The following is a 14934-nucleotide window of genomic DNA, read 5'->3' as shown; positions in this document are numbered from 1 at the left end:
AACAAATGCAACAAGGGTCGAGTTTCCCCACCCCACTAGAGCTTAGATCCAAGGGCTGAGTTTCCCCACCCCACTAGAGCTTAGATCCACGGGAGAGCGCTTCCAACATTCGATCGGAAGAGAAAAGCAACATCGTTGAAAATGAAAAAGTATCCATACGAAGCAAAGCGAGCTGGAAACCATGGAGAAGGCTCCAGAGATGGGAGGTCTGAGAACCTAGGTCAGTCAGGTGCTTGGAAATGAAACGAGTGGTTAAACGACTGTACTAGCTAATGTGTGGAGTTAATACACTTCAGAAAAATAAAATCATACTAACACAATTCATTTAGGGTTTATTCAATGATTTAACAAGACTTAAATAAATGTCTAACAATACCATGAGGAATGAACTATTGCGGTAATAACATGGTTATTTTCCTTTGTACTTTTAAAAAATGAAATTTGAATAATGATATTCCAGTGCTATAATTATGTGTATGATTAAAATCAATATATGTCATATAGATATTTTGTATGGTAAAAGCCATACTTTTCATATAGTTATATTGTATGGTAAAGTGTGTATTTACCATATAGTTTTTAAATAAATATAAAATATATATTTTTTATATGGTGACAGTACTCTTGCAGACATATTCTTCTTCCCATCACAATGAAAAAATGAAGGGATTATTCAATGGCTGTCTGAAGGGAAAACTAATAGTTGGCATTATGGTCCTCATATTCCACATGGGATTGCAGAAGTGGAAACCAAATCGATAGTTAATCCTGAAATGAATTATCTACTCCCACCAGTTGACATGGATGCATCGGAGAAGAATTGCATGATACTTCCAGACCCGGTAGTCTTCCTGCAGATATTAATTACATCATCCTGCAGGAAGAGGATAACTATTTTCTACTCTCTCAGCTCCTTCAACTTGTGATCTGCTAGTCAATTTTTCAATAGAGAATATATTGCAAAGTTCATCAATCAACTCTTGTGATAATCAAGTATATATATATATAGAATCCGTAATTCCTTATTTGAGGTGTTGTGTTAATCAATATCTCAATAGAGAATATAATATAATGGTTTGTAAAACACATATTAGGTTTATCAAAGACTTTGAAACAATTGTCATGAGTAAATCTTTAGAAGAAGAAACAATTATTAAAAGGCCAATCTATTTAAATTTTCTAACTAATTTTATAGAGAAGCCTTACTCCAAGCTAACTTTCACGTACAAAAAACCATAATTATAAAAGATGAGAAGCTAGTTAATAAATAACTAAAACAAGATGAGTTGCGAGGCAGCAAGTCCCTGCAAATGCACCCACCCAGTAGTATTTTTAAGCTTCACACCCAGTTTCTTTGGCTTTTGGTCACATTTGATTTTTAAGCTTCACACCCAGTTTCTTTGGCTTTTGGTCACATTTGAGATTCTTTTGTGTGGATTTCAATTTGCAAGAGGTCTTAGAATGTAAGTACCCAGAAGCGAGGCACAGTCATCACATTTATTGAAGATGGATGTATTAAAAGTTTCAATAAATGTATTAAAAGTTTGGTACTTTTTTAATGTAACAAATTTGTATCCTTAATTCATCGACATAATGGAGGTAAATCACCATACGGGTGGCATTCCTGGTGATGTTCCTTGCATAAGTATGAATTCAAATTCTGGCAAAAGAAGAGTGTTTAGAGGTGGAAATTCCTGGTGATGTTCCTTGCATAAGTATGAATTCAAATTCTGGCAAAAGAAGAGTGTTTAGAGGTGGAATTCGGGGTCGTTCCCATCAATGACCTGGCATGACATTGGTTCTACCTCATGCAAAACGTACTTTTCTAATTAAATATTATGAATTTGGCACTTTCTCCCTCCTCCCATTGGAAAAAGAAAATGACTTTGAATTACTAAAAAACAAACAGTGATTTGAGGAATGAATCATGCTTCTTGCAAGGTTTAAAATTTCCTTTATTCTGTTATCGATCGTGCGAAACATTCGCAAATTGCAACAACCCGATGACTTCCAATCACAATCACTGAATAGAAGACATGCACGATATTCATCGATAGGTTTCAAAGTTCTGCAATGCCATTATGGATCGTGGAATGTAAGGTACGCATTCTATGACCTCTGATGTGATCTCTTAATTGACCTATTATATTTCCTGTCGCCCAGGTTTTTCCAAAGGCGCCCACTGAAGCACTTTGAAAACTAGCATCTTATACCCAGCATACTTCTTCTTACGTACAAAATGTCGTGGGATCTTTTTTGTCGTGCACAGTCTACTATATAGTTCTACGATGTTAAATGAAGATCTTGTCCTGGCTGGATGGACAGATCACATTATAAAGCTTCCATATAAATTAAAATTCATTCCAGACGACACAATAAAATATGGGGTGCATCTTACGGTTTAATCTCGAAATATCGCATGAGCATGGTATAAGGTCTTTTATGTCCATTGTTTAAAAAGAAAAAGTATTGTGCCCACGTGGACCAAGAACTGAGCACGCAATGCATTACCAGCTCAATGCCAACACCATTACATTGCATGCAAGCCACGCGTTCCACCCTTCCCTGAGAACATGTTGCATGTCAATTTGCATGCGGTTTCCTTGGAGGCCTGCGTCCGTCTGTAAGCAAATTAACCTTGCGCAATGAAGGCATTCTGACTTTTTAATAAGCACAGCAGCTGCCGCAGTTGAGCTTCCTGCTTCAGGCTTTGGGGTGGGTGTAAACCTGGTTCTATTCTTGACGAGAGTGCTTCATTAGAGCAATGCATCGGCAGCAAATAATGTGAGCAAGTGGACTGGAACTGTTTATATATTTTCTTGGGGTATTTGTTAGTGAATCATACCTGGGACGCTATCGGACATGCACTCTGTTTCTCATCATTTTTGTAGTGGTGAGTCAAATTCTTACCTTTTTGCTCACTAATGTGCCTTGAACTACCTGATACATTTCCAGACAGATACGTCAACTGCCTGATACATTTCCAGACAGATACGTCAAGCATTTAAGGGGGTTGAGGGCTATTTTGGCTGGACTCATTCTTTTGTAAGCCTGAAAAACCATTAAATTCTCTTAACAGTATTTAATGGTATTGATCTATGAAGAAGTAGAGACTAAATTATGTTCTCTGGCAAACAGGGTTTGGTGCTTTTGGCATTATCATCTCAGCTGATCTTAGTGAAGACCACCAGCAGTCTCTAAGGTAGAGGAATTACGTATATAGACCAGCGCTATCCGGTTTAGTAGGGTTATGCGCTGCGCTATCTGTTTTGCCTGCTTAAGCAAGTGATTCAGTTTCAAAAGTGGAAATTCCAAGCACGGATTCAGTTGATTCAGCAAAAGGTCCAATCCCACCAGGCGCCGGAATTGAGCCGGATATTAGGGATGAAGCACCAGCTGTTCCAGGGAATGGCTTCAAATTTCGTAAAGGGTTCACTTACAGAAACGCAAATACAACACGCCATCAAAGAATGCAGCATGTGTGGAGATTTGGGCATTGAGAAAGAACTCTTTCAGTGCGAAAGATGTTTATATCGCCTTCAACACAGGTTATATTTCAGAAATTCATTTCTAGTTTCAATATCTTTCTATAGTAGTAATAGGCGTTAGTCTTTTGACCTCTGTCAACAGCCCCAAGTATCTAACCGACAATGGTTTCTGAAAAACAGTTCATATATTGAAAGTCGATTTCCCTAATAAACTAGACTAGGTTTTCTGCAAACTCTGAATAAGTGTTTCTGCCACATCCAGATACTACAGTAAACTGTATGCATATGGAGAATTGAAAGAGTTGATCTGTGACTGATTTCTGCATGAACAAGAAAGCAGCAGCTGCACGAGAGACATAAACACGAGGCAAATGAGGACTGCACAATATATTTCAAGAGAGGAGCCAACACACTTAAAACCAAATTCAGACAACGAAAAAGCCAAAGGCAGGAGCTCAGGTGACAACGTGGAATGCGTTAATCAACCTCCAGCAACAGCAAAATCCACAACAGGGAGAGAAAGATAATATTATAAAACAACGATTTAGATATAGGTCTCTTGCATTCTTAAATAAAATATGTTGTTGACAGATCTTTGCTTCATGGATTTACTTTGCTGAAATTGATGAAAGGAAGGAAGGATTCTTAACAGTAATATATACATCCAGAAGCGAGAAGCAACGAGAGATTTAACAAAATTATAAGAACAGGGAGCTCAATAAAAAAATTGACCTGACTGATATTTGTTGGTTTCTCTGGCCGACTGTTCAGTGTTCACAATTGTAATAGCGTTGTCTTCGCTGCTGCTTATGGCTGAAATGGAAGCGAAATCCAAGCGCTGGTAACGACTTTTATCAGTGCAACTACAAATCTTTCGCTGAACTGCGACTCCCGTAATCGCAAAAACCAAACTAGGCAAAAGAGGAACAACAGACTCTCAACAATGTAGGCTAATTCATTCCATGCCACTTGTTTTGTTTTCATGCCACTTGTTTTGTTTTCATGCATCGACATGCCACTTGCCACTTGTTTTGTTTTCAGATATATGTCTAAGATCACTGAAAAAACAATATTAATCTCTAACATTAAATGCTAGAAAATTAATGCTATAACATTAAAATACAGAAGCGTTATGTTATAGAATTGTTGGGCAATCTAAGAAATATGTCGTAATTTATTTTGAATTTGGCCTCGATATGAGGCCAAATAAGATGATGAATATTTTGAATGCTTTGATTGGTTAAAAATAAATATTTGATTTCGTTCCGTTTAAAAAAATAAAAAGTATTTCATGACTTTGCTTAAAATGGGAAAACCTGCATTGGTTTGAGTGTAGGACTAATGCTTATCGGTGAAACCGATTGCTATAGTCCCTGCGGTCCTGCGGGCAGGGACTAATAAGACCAAGCAATATCCAGTTATAAAAGATGAGAAACTAGTTAATAAATAATTAAAATAAGACCCAGCAATATCCGATCATAAGATAATTCAAAAGTAAAATAATCCATATATAATAATTTGTATTTTTTTTACTCAAAATGTTCCTAAACTCTCTTTGAACTTAGGTCAAATTAATTATGCAATATGGTCATGTAATATGCATTTTAGGAAACAGAGTTTTGAAATAGTCATCATACAAAAAACCATACATCAACCACATTTCTATTTAATTTCCACTTCCCATTAATGCATGCTTAGCTTTATAATTCTTTCCTTGGTTATTGAATTTTCCTTATTCTTTCTCTAGCAAGTTTTTCTGCATGGCTTTTAATCTGATTTTTTCTATTTTAGGTGAAGCAAATTCCCATGAACCTTTGTTCTATCTTTAATAATCAATCGCATCTAAAATTATATAAAATTATGTTATTTTAAGTAGATATTTAATTATTTTATTTATAACTAAGAATGAGAATAAAATATTTTTATCACATCATTTTTTTCATAGTGTGTTGTAATATCAACAACTAACTAAGTGAATATAGTGAGACTATTAATATTTTATAATGTTTTTAATTAAAAACTAACAAAATATGTATATTTATTTTATTTGTTTATTATAGTAGGAATTCTTTTAATTTAGAAAATATTTTGTTTTCATTTTAAAAGGACACATGCCAAATGAGGATGAGCACACAAGGAATTACATCTCTTTCATATTGGCTTGTAGAATATTGATCCGTAAATTTCAGTGGATATTCCATTGGATAGTTTGTCACAATAGATCTGATAAAATTATATTTCAAATAAAAAAACTACATCATTACAACTTTATTTATTTTTAGATTTTGAAATCTATTGAATATTGTTAATAGTGTATGCGAACTAAAAATTATGCAAATAAACAACATTAAAATAAAATCTCTCACACACATTTGACACAAGATTTCACGTTGGAAACCCTTTCGAGGGGAAACCTAGTTGGAAGGTGGGGCCACCCTACTCTCTTTCTCTAAATAGAAAATGTCTGCAAGTACAAAGAAGTATGGCTTATGGTTTGTAGGCTACTATAGTGCACAAATCCTCTCTGTGCTCTATCTCCTATTGATCTCGGTTATTTTTTCTCAGCTATGGAACAAATGAACACAAAAGAATGGAACCTCTTTTCCCCCTAGTGGCCCAGTTATAACATGGCCCAATAGCGTACTAGTGGTTAGGTTTGACTACTTCAAGTCTTAAATAGAGTTGCAATATAGACACTTATAGAGTCTTATTCATCATAATCATGTGGCTAGACCCCTTTTACATAAATAATGGGGGATGACATGATATCATCTCAAATTATTCTTGTGCAGTTGGAAAGGTCTTTGTGTGTAGAATAGGAAAAATGTGGCACACTAAAATAATAAAGTTTTACTCCAAAAAATGTTGTTAGATGTCTCAAAATTTTCCTTGAAGTTTTCAAACCCCAATTTGCCAAACTGGGTCCTGCTACTAAAAATGGTCTTGAGAGTTGATTCTTCCATTTTTCCCACTCTGAAAGCATCCAGATGGATGCTAAACAATATAATGATCCAATCTAGATCATTAATACTTTATAAAACTAACAAAACATGTATATTCATGTGTTTGAGAGGGAGGTGTGTGGAATAAGTGTGCAAAGGGGAAATGTATGTAGAAGTACATAACATTGTGGAAGAAATTTGTTGTTCCTTGCTCCGTACACTCATTATTTCGCAGAAATTCTTTGTGACATGCATTAAAAGGACGCTTCATTTAATATTAGATAATAAATATCTAATTCACAAATGCAAGATCACAATTACACTTAGTAATGAGGAACCATAAATACCAATATTTGTTGATTCTACTTTAATAAAAATATTTAAATGAATAGGAGGATTCATGCAAAAGAAACATCAAAATAAATATGTCAATATTAAACAAAAATCTAGTCAAAGTAAAACATTAGCTATCAACAAAAAAAGTTATTAGAGTAAATGATATTAAGCACTCGAATGATGTCGTGATTACGTATCAATTTGCTGAATAAATGTTGAAAATATTTATATTTTAATATATACTAGTCTGCAGAAAGATTTATATTTTAATATATACTAGTATGCGACATGGGAATTTGATTGAGGTTAGAAGAAGGATCCAATACTCGATATTAGCCACTGATTATGGTTGAATGATCAAAGCCATCAAACATAGTTTTGAAAACTACGCATCAGATCATTCACAAAATATTTTTTCCATAGTTTCTTTGCATTCTGATATCAAATTGAAAAAAACCCACGCCAACATAGTAGAGGGGATAGTTAATCGCCCAACCTTATTTCACTCTTGATATACACAAAACAAAATTTTTCACACCCCAAAATATAATAAGCGAAAATCGTTAATTAATTGATTTATATGTAGAATTGTGTGGCAGAGAGGTGTGTGGAAGAAGTGTGTGAAGGGAAAAGGTATATAGAGATGTGGAACATTACGGATGAAAGTTTTTGTTCCTTACTCTGGACACTCGTTCTCCCACACAATACCGGTTCCTCATAGACATTCAAAAGACACTTCAATTAATATTGAATAATAAGTATTTAATTAACAAATGTGAAATCACCCCCGGACGCAGGTGACACGACAGCGGAGAATGGAATGCCACATGGTTACCATGGGCAGCCCCAAGCATAAAACTCGCATTTACTGTGATCCGCCGCCATGGAGTTTAAGCGTGGGTGCAGGCGCGTTAAGGGACGACAATTCATTGCCTTGTCCGGGTTTCAATTGCGAATGCAGAGTGCAGTTATGGCATGCGAGGATCGAGGAAGAGCAGAGGAGCATAAGAATGGTGAGGGTATGGAATGTCAAGTGTTGGGTCGAGCTCAGATTTCGGAATTGGGTTTATGGTCGACGGCTCTCAGAGCTAATGCTCACGTCGCCCCTTTGGCAATTGACGGTGGTTTCAGGTCTGCAAGGGAGGGTGAAGGGTGTTTCAAACTATCCATCTCCTCTCATCCTGCTCTGTTTCGTTTTCTTGCTATCAGGGGAATCATGGTCAGGCCTCGACAGCGCCTTCTCAGCCGTCGAGGCTCTGGTAGAGGCAGATCCTCACGCCCCTCAGTCGCAACTCCCCCCTCCCGCTGCTGTCGATGTCTATGCCACCAAGTCGCAGAGGCTCATCCCATCCAGTCGAGCCAGTTCATGGACTCCAGCAATCTAGATTCGGGCTCGGCTCCGCTACCTGCGTTTGGAACTGCAGTCTTCTCCTTCAGCAATTCCCAGGGAAATTCTCGTATCAACGCCCATGTCTCGGTCATGTTTCTTGAAGAACCGAAGGAGGAGGGTGAGGAACAACCCAGCACAAAGCTGCACCAGGCTGGAAGCTCCAGGGATGCTGAGGGTCTGCCAGAGGGCAGCCCAGAGCCGGCTGTCGTTCCACCTTCGACTCAGGTAGCACCTTCTTCAGAGAAGGACAAGGCCGCTTGGGACTCTCTCCCGGAAGGTATGTGCTGGATTATCGAGGAGGAGCCGGACGAATAGCTGTCCGTTCGCTCAGGCTCTCCCCTTCAGATGCTGCTCAGGTTTTCCTATGACTTGCTACTTTTGCTACAATGGCTTACTGTATGTTTTGGCTGTTTCTGTTTGGCTCGAGAAATATACTGTTCAAGGTCTGTCAATTCCCCTGCAAGGTATTCTGATGAAGGTCTTCTTTTTCTTTTCTGTGCCCCGACGTGGGATGTCAATTTTTGCTCTTACTGCACCTCAATGGCTTAACACCCCTGCGTGGGTGACCTGTCTCAGTGGTGGCGCCCCTGCGTGGGTGATTTGTCTCAGTGGTGATGCCCCTGCATGGGTGATTTGTCTCTGTGGTAGGGCTCCTGCGCGGGTGATTTGTCTTAGTGGTGTAGCCCCTGTGAGGGCGGTTTTTTTGATCACTGTCAGTCCAGAGTGCCATCCATGGCCTCTGGCAATATGACCTCATGACTGTAACTGTTTTCCTGTTTATGTACATAATAGAATAGCATAGTCTTAACGAGAAAAAAAAAAAAAATGTGAAATCACAAATGCTCTTAGTATTAGGAAGCTCAAATAAAAGGATCCCACATTGACATAGTAGTGGGGAAAATTAGTCGCCACCCTTATTTTTCACCTAATATATACGTTAAACAAACTTTTCAAGCCCTAAAATTTAATAAGCCAAAACTACTAATAAATTGAGTAATGTGTAGTGTTGTGCAGGAGAGAGGTCTGTGCAAATGTATGTAGAGGTATAGAAAATTGCAGAAGAAATTTGATGTTCCTAGCTCCACACACCTATTCTCTTGTACAACACTTCTTCCTCACATGCATTAAAAATACATTTCATTTAATATTGAAGAATAAGCATTTAACTCACAAATGTGGGATCATAAATGCACTTCGGATTCAGAAACTGTGAATACCAAGATTCGGTGTTTCTAATTTGATAACAATTTTAAAGTTATAGGAGGACTGGTATGAAAGAAACATCAAAATAAAGAAATAAATATTGAACGCAAATCTAGTCAAAGTAAAACATTAGCTAGTAATGAAACATTAGCTATGTTGAACAAAGGGTGTATGGAGCCTGTGATGTGTGAATAGATTCAATGAATAAATACCAAAAATTCTTACATTTTAATATATGTTAGTCCATAGGGTGGGAAGTTGATTGAGGTTAGAAGAAGGACCATGCACTCGGTATCAACTGTTGATTATGGTGGAATGATCAAAACCGTCAATCCTAGTTCTAAAAATTGTGCATTTGATCATCCACAAAGCAATTTTTCCACAACTCCTTTGCATCCAAATATCAAATAAAATGAGCCCATGTCGTCATAGTAGTGAGGAAAATTAATCACCCACCCTTATTTTGCACCCGATATATACGTAAACTAAATTTTTCATGCTCTAAAATTTAATAAGTCAAAACCACTAATTAATTGATTAATACGTAGTGTTGTGTAGGAGAGAGGTATGCAAAAGAAGTGTACGGAGCGGAAACCTATGAGGAGATGCAGTGCATTGAAAATGACATTTTTTGTTCCTCGATTTTCCCAATTGTTCTCTCACATAACACTTTTTTCTCACATGCATTAAAAAGAAACTTCATTTAATATTGGATTTAAATAAGTTTATGCTTAATGTTAAAATAATTTCATGTCTGTGGAAGAAAGTTCTCTCTACACACTCATTCTCCTGCACATACCCTCTTTTCAAAGTACTCATCGACAACATGCCCTCCCCCCTTACCTAAAGGACCTGCTCAGAGCATTGTGTCACTGTTAATCTCAGAGTACTCACCAACAAAATTAACAATTAAAAAAATTAGCCTTATTTTCATTATAAAATGATTTTTTAGGTATTGACAAATACTGAAGATAAATTTCCCTCCACTAAAGGAATTATGTCACATTAAAGTCCACTCAGCCAATCGAAAATTAAAAATAAGATTTTCAATAAAAAAAATTAGAAATAAGATTTTCAAAAAATTAAGAAAATATTTTTGAATTAAAAATACAAATATTCAATATTTTATGAAAACTTTAATTATAATTACTGAAACATCACAAAAACTAAGCAAACTAATAAATCGATTTACATAATGATTAAAAATCTCTAATTATATACCATTCAAAAATATAAACAACTAAACACAAACTCAAAACTATATAAAAAAACATAAAACCCTATGCATAAGGACACTTTTTACATTCAAACGAAAAAGCTTCCTTATATAATCATTGAAATTGTTTCCATACATTAAAAAAATTAAAACTAATGCAAATGAAAATTTTGCTATTTGAAATTGGAATTAAAAGATTCCAAAATACTAATATTTTGAAAATTTTCAAAAATATTTTGCATATATTTAATTATTTAATTGTTAAGGAATTTGAGTTTTAGAATTAAGATGTGGAAAATATTTTATACAAATATTTTTGAGTTTTTTAATTTCTTTTCATATCTTTATCTAAAATCATTTTAGTTTTAAAAATATATATATATATATTTTTAAATATTATTAATATATATGAATTGCTATTATTTTTTTAGTAATAATATTTTCATTTCATTTATTTGAAATACATTTAATATGTTAAATAACATATTTTTAAAAAATTAAATATTTAAAAAATAAAAATATAATATTTATAAATCAATCTATCTCTTTCTATATATTAATAAAGCAAACCATCTAATTATTAAAAATCTCCTACTTTATATAAAATGCAAAAATACACAGTTTTTGTAAAAAAACAATGTATCCCTGGCACATGCTTACATTAAAAAAAGGATTTTAAAGCTGACCCACTTACAAATTTTCATGTTCAGAATTAGGGTTAAGAGATGTGAAAATATCTTATAAAATTATTTTATATTTTTCAAAAATATTTATAATAATATTTGTATTCTTACAATAAAGGATTTTAAAGCTGACCCACTTAGAAATTTTCGGATTCAGAATTAGGGTTAATAGATGTGAAAATATCTTATAAAATTATTTTATATTTTTTCAAAAATATTTATAATAATATTTGTATTCAATGGCAATCTAGCTGGAAGGAATTGGAGTTTTGATGTTAAAAGATATCAAAATATTTTGGATTTAATTTCCACTTCCCATTAATGCATGCTTAACTTTATAATTCTTTCCTTGGTTATCGAATTTGCCTTAATCTTTCTCCAGCAAGTTTTTCTGTATGTCTTTTAATCTGATTTTTCTCTTTTAGGGGCGATAAGTTCCAATTATTCCATCTTTAATGATCAATCACATCTAAAATTGGAATGGCGGTACACTCTGTTGATTATAAAATAAGTGAAAATACAAAATAATTGTATAATTTTTTTTTTTTTTTAAATTATATAAAATTATACACTTAATTATTTAATTTATTATTAATAGTGAGAATAAATTATTTTTATCACATTTTTTTTTCATAGTGTATTGTAATATCAACAATTAATTGAGTAAATACACAAAATATTTTATAATGTTTTTAATTAAAATTAACAAAACATGTATATTTATTTATTTTTTTATTATATTGGAATTGTTTTTATTTAGAGAATATTTTGTTGTCATTTTAAAAGGCTACATGTCAAATCCAGTACAGAAAGAATTACATCTCTTTCACGTTGGCCTGTAGAATATTGATCTCTAAATTTCAGTGGATATTCCATTGGATAGTCCGTCACAATAGATCTTATAAAATTATATTTAAAAAAAAATACATTATTACAACTTTATTTACTTTTAGATTTCAAAATCTATAGAATATTGTTAATAGTATATGTATGCGAACTAAAAATTATGCAAATAAAGAACATTAAAATAAAAATCGCACACACACATTTGACACAAGATATCACTTTGGAAACCCTTTCAAGGGGAAATCTAGCTGGAAGTTGGGGCCACCCTACTCTCTTTCTCTAAATATAAAATGTCTGCAAGTACAAATAAGTATGGCCTGTGGTCTATAGGCTACAATAGTGCACAAATCCTTATTGTGCACTCCATCTCCTATTGATCTCAGCTATTTTTGTTCATCTATGGAACAAATGCACTAAAAAAAATGAAAGCTCTTTTCCTCCTAGTGGCCGAATTATTAGATGGCCCGATAGCCTACTAGTGGTTAGATTTGACTACCTCAACTCTTAAATAGAGTTACAATACAAACTCTTATGGAGTCTTCTTCATCATAAATGTGGCTAGCCGCTTTCACATAAATGATGGGGGATGACGTGACATCCTCTCAAATTATTCTTGCGCCGTTGGAAAGGTTTTTGTGTGTGGAATAGGAAAAAATATGGCACACTAAATTAATAAAGTTTGAGCCCCAAAAGATGTTGTTAGATACCTCAAAATTCTCCTAAAGGATTCAAACCCCAATTTTCCAAACTGGGTCCTACTAGTAAAAACAACCTTGAGAGTTGATTCCTCCATTTTCCCACTTTGAAAGCATCGAGATGGATGATAAACAATATAATGATCCAATCTAGATCATTAATATTTTATAAAACTAACAAAACATGTATATTCATGTGCACGAGAGGGAGGTGTGTGGAAGAAGTGTGCAAAGGGGAAATGTATGTAAAAGTACATAATATTATAGAAGAAATTTGTTGTTCCTTACTCTGCACACCCATTCTTCCGCACAAAAATTCTTCCTCACATGAATTAAAAGGACACTTCATTTAATATTGGATAATAAGTATTTAATTCACAAATGCAAGATCACAATTATACTTAGTATTCACGAACCATAAACATGAATATTCGTTAATTCTACTTTGATAAAATACTTAAATGAATAGGAGGATTTGCGCAAAAGAAACATCAAAATAAATATGTCAATATTAAACAAAAATCTAGTCAAAGTAAAACATTAGCTAGCAACAAAACAAACAATTAGAGTAAATGATATTAAGCACTCGAACGATGTCTTGATTACGCATCAATTTGCTGAATAAATGTTGAAAATATTTATATTTTAATATATACTAGTCCGCAGAAAGATTTATAATTTTAATATATACTAATCCACAACATGGGAATTTGATTGAGGTTAGAAGAAGGACCCCACACTTGATATTCGCTGTTGATTATGGTGGAATGATCAAATCTGTCAAACATAGTTTTGAAAACTACCCATCAGATCTTTCAAAAAGTAGTTTTTCCATAGTTTCTTTGCATTCTGATATCCAATTGAAAAAACCCACGCCAACATAGTAGAGGTAATAGTTAATGTCTACCCTTATTTCACACCTGATATACACGAAAACCAAACTTTTCATGCCCCAAAATTTAATAAGCCAAAATCGTTATTTAATTTATTTATATGTAATATTGTGCGAGAGAGAGGTGTGTGGAAGAAGTGTGTGAAGGGAAAATGTATGTAGAGATGTGGAACATTACAGATGAAATTTTTTGTTCCTTACTCTGGATACTCATTCTCCCACACAATACTCATTCCTCATAGACATTAAAATGATCCTTCATTTAATATTGAATAACAAGTATTTAATTGAAAAATGTGAAATCGCAAATGATCTTAGTATTTAGGAAGCTCAAATAAAAGGATCCCACATCAACATAGTAGTGGGGAAAATTAATGGCCCACCCTTATTTTGCATCTGATATATTCTTAAAACAAGCTTTTCAAGCCCCAAACTTTAATAATCCAAAACTTCTAATAAATTGATTAATATGTAGTGTTGTGTAGGAGAGAGGTCTATGGGAATGTATGTAGAGGTATAGATATTTGTAGAAGAAAGTTTATGGTCATAGCTCCCCACACCTATTCTCTCAAGTACACCACCTCTTCCTCACATGCATTAAAAATACGTTTCATTTAATATTGAATAATAATCATTTAATTCACAAATGTGGGATCATAAATGAACTTGATATTCAAAACCTGTGAATACTAAGATTCGTTGTTTCTACTTTGACAATTTTTTAAAGTTATAGGAGGACGGGTATGAAAGAAACATCAAAATAAACATGTAAATATTGAACGCATATCCAGTCAAAGTAAAACATTAGCTAGTAATGAAACATTAGCTATGTGGAACAACAGGTGTATGGAGCAAGTGATGTGTGAATCGATTTAACGAATAAATATCGAAAATAATTACATTAGATATATATTAGTCCATAGTGTGGGAAGTTTATTGAGGTAAGAAGAAGGACCATGAACTCGGTATCAGCTACTGATTATGGTGTAATGATCAAAACCATCAAGCATAGTTTTGAAAATTGTGCATCAGATCATCTGCAAAGAATTTTTTCCACAACTCCTTTGTATCCCAATATCAAATAAAATGAGCCCATGTCATCATAGTAGTGAGGATAATTAATCACCCACCTTTATTTTGCACCCGATATACACATAAATAAACTTTTCATGCCCTAAAGTTTAATAAGTCAAAACTGCTAATTAATTTATTAATATGTAGTGTTGTGTAAGAGAGAGGTATG

Source organism: Pinus tabuliformis, chromosome 2_1, assembly GCF_031772625.1.
Source record: "Pinus tabuliformis cultivar Carrire ecotype Pingquan chromosome 2_1, CPIR1, whole genome shotgun sequence".
Classification (NCBI taxonomy): Eukaryota; Viridiplantae; Streptophyta; class Pinopsida; order Pinales; family Pinaceae; genus Pinus; species Pinus tabuliformis.
Note: the sequence above shows the minus strand (reverse complement) of the source record.